Source organism: Primulina huaijiensis, chromosome 6 (assembly GCF_012295235.1).
Source record: "Primulina huaijiensis isolate GDHJ02 chromosome 6, ASM1229523v2, whole genome shotgun sequence".
Taxonomy (NCBI): Eukaryota; Viridiplantae; Streptophyta; class Magnoliopsida; order Lamiales; family Gesneriaceae; genus Primulina; species Primulina huaijiensis.
In genome coordinates, this window is record NC_133311.1 from 11944142 (window position 1) to 11947819 (window position 3678).

Here is a 3678-nt window from a genome sequence, read left to right on the forward strand (position 1 = left end):
AACTTGATCTCACTTCAAAATTCCAACAAGAAGCTTGAATAAAAGGAACAATTGAAGAAAATAAGAACCCTAGCTCTTCTTTGGAGTGAAGAATCGAGAAGTGAGGAGAGAAATGAGGGAAAAGTGAACCAACTCTTCTATTATATCACTTAAATCTCGAAAACACGTTTTTACTGTTCATAGACCGCGGGTGCGCTAGCCCTTGCACCGCGGGTGCGCTATGCCTTCGGCATCTCATCCAAAAATCTGAAACAGTAGACCGCGGGTGCGCTATATTTTGGAGCGCGGGTGCACTCTGGTCACCGCGGGTGCACTAACTTTTGGAGTGCGGGTGCACTCTGGTTACTCTGCGCACAGCTTCTCCAAAGATTGCCTCCGAAACGCCTATTCCCTTCATAATTTGGAAAAATGGTAAACTACAAAGTTGTAGCTCTATGTCTTTTCTTGAACCTCTCCAAATATCAAATCATTTGGAGGTCTGAGTAAAAGGTTATGCTAAATCTCCTAACATGTGTCACTGGAGGAACATCGAAACACACGACACACTTCAGGGCACTTTTGGCTTACCTTCCACAATGATTTGAACAAAACTCAAAACATGAAAGTTACACCTCTATGTCTTATCTAACCACTTCAATTGGTCTCATACCAATTGGCTCAACATACAAATTAGCATGAATTTAATCGCAACAACACTACAGTATCACCACACATCATCTATAACCACAATACTATAAATCATAAATCTTAACTCTTAACATCAAAACTATACTTAAACTTAACCAAGGAGTCAATAAACATACGAAATCTTAAACCGTACCGATCACCAGGCTTGGATATTACAATCTCCCCTCCTTAGAGGAATTTCGTCCCCGAAATTGACGTCACTGCGCAAACAACTCGGGATACTTCTCTTTCATCTCATCCTCTGGTTCCCACGTGGCTTCTTCAATCAAATGATTCCTCCAAAGGACTTTAACAATGCCGATCTCTTTGTTTCTCAATACTTTAACTTTGCGATCCAGAATCTGGACCGGAATCTCTTGGTACGTCAAATTCGGCGCCAAATCCAATGGCTCGTGGCGAAGAACATGGGAAGGATTCGCAATATATTTCCTGAGCATAGAGACGTGAAAAACATTATGAACTCTATCAAGATCTGGCGGTAGGGCTAACCTGTAGGCTCGATCACCAACTCTATCCAAGATCTCAAATGGGCCAATAAATCTCGGACTCAACTTTCCCTTCTTGCCAAACCGTATCACACCCTTAAGAGGTGCTATCTTCAAGAACACATGATCGCCAATCTCAAACTGCAATGGTCTACGACGCACATCGGCATAACTCTTCTGTCTCGACTGCGCTGTCTTCATTCTCTCTCGAATAACAGCAACAACATCAGCAGTCTGTTGGACCAACTCTGGACCCAACATCTTTCTCTCACCAATCTCATCCCAATACAAGGGAGATCTACACTTCCTGCCATAAAGTGCTTCATACGGTGCCATGCCAATTGTCGCTTGGTAGCTATTATTATACGTGAACTCAACAAGAGGCAATTTGGAATCCCAGCTACCAGGATAATCTATAGTACAAGCTCTGAGCATATCCTCTAAAATTTGAATAACTCTCTCTGATTGACCATCGCTCTGGGGATGATATGCTGTACTAAATGCTAACCGTGTACCCATAGCTCTGTGCAAACTCTTCCAAAACTCTGAAGTAAATCTAGGATCACGATCAGACACGATCGACACAGGAACACCATGAAGTCTAACAATCTCTACTATGTACTCTTCGGCATACTGGTTCATGGAATATGTCGTCTTGACTGGAAGAAAATGCGCTGACTTGGTCAGACGATCAACAATAACCCAAACAGAGTTAAAACCTTTCTGCGTTCTGGGAAGACCAGTCACAAAATTCATCGTAATGTGCTCCCATTTCCATTGAGGAATCGGCAATGATAGCAATGTCCCAGCAGGTCTTTGGTGTTCGATCTTCACCTGCTGACAAGTTAGGCACTGAGAAATAAACATGGCAATATCTTTCTTCATACCTGGCCACCAATAGAGTCTACGAAGATCCTGATACATCTTAGTGCTGCCTGGATGTATCGAGTATGGCGCGGTATGTGCCTCTGTCAAGACGTCTAGCCGAATATCATCAGGAATGCAAATACGGCCTCTAAATGTCACCAAACCATCTCCATTCGTCACGAACTCTAAATTACCTCTCTCCTCTGCTCTAGCTCTCAACTCTAACAACTTAACATCAATTGCCTGCTCTCTACGGATCCTGTCCGTCAATGTAGCCCGAATAACCAACGCTGAAAAACGAGCAATGGTTCCAGGAACCACCAAAGCCATCTCCTCTCGTTGTAAATCTAACAACAACGGCTGCTGAATCATAGAACTTAAAGAAGAACTCGACTTACGGCTCAATGCATCCGCTACAACATTCGCCTTCCCTGGGTGGTAACTAATAGTCACATCATAATCTTTGACAAGCTCTAACCACCGTCTCTGTTGCATATTAAGTTCTTTCTGTGAAAACAAATACTTTAAACTCTTGTGGTCTGTGAAAATTTCACACTTTTCGCCATACAAATAATGTCTCCAGATTTTCAGGGCGAAAACCACAGCTGCCAGCTCCAAATCATGCGTAGGATAATTCTTCTCATAATCTTTCAACTGGCGAGAAGCATAGGCTATAACTTTACCTCGTTGCATCAACACTGCACCGAGGCCCTTCTTCGACGCATCGGTAAAAACAACAAAGTCCTCTGAACCACTGGGCAAAGCAAGTACTGGAGCTGTCGTCAACTTATCTTTCAACTCCTGGAATCCTCTTTGGCATTCATTGGACCACTCAAACTTCACAGTCTTCCTCGTCAGATTAGTTAACGGCAGGGCAATCTTGGAAAAGTCTGAAATAAAACGACGATAATAACCCGCCAAACCAAGAAAACTGCGTACCTCTTGTACAGTGGTAGGAATAGGCCACTTCTGTATCGCCTCTATTTTCGCTGGATCAACCGCTAACCCATGCTTCGAGACAACATGGCCTAAGAAAGAAATCTGCTCCAACCAGAACTCACATTTCTTTAACTTAGCTTACAATTTCTTCTCTCTCAGCAACTGAAGAACAACTCTGAGGTGCTCTGAATGAAGCTCTCTGGTCTTGGAGTAAATCAAAATGTCATCGATAAAAACAATGACTAAGCTATCCAAATACGGCTTGAACACACGGTTCATAAGATCCATGAATACTGAAGGAGCATTGGTCAGACCAAAAGACATCACAAGAAATTCATAGTGACCGTACCTGGTCCGGAACGCCGTCTTAGGGATATCAAACTCCCTAACCTTCAACTGATAATAGCCAGATCGCAAATCAATCTTCGAGAACACTGTAGGCCCTTGCAGTTGGTCAAAAAGGTCATCTATCCGTGGCAACGGATACTTATTCTTAATCGTCACTTTGTTGATCTCTCTATAATCAATACACAGCCGCAACGACCCATCTTTCTTCTTGACGAAAAGAACCGGAGCTCCCCAAGGCGAAGAACTCGGTCGAATAAAACCTTTATCAAATTGATCCTGCAATTGCGTCTTCAACTCTTTCATCTCTGTAGGGGCCATCCTATACGGAGCCTTAGAAATAGGAACCGTACCC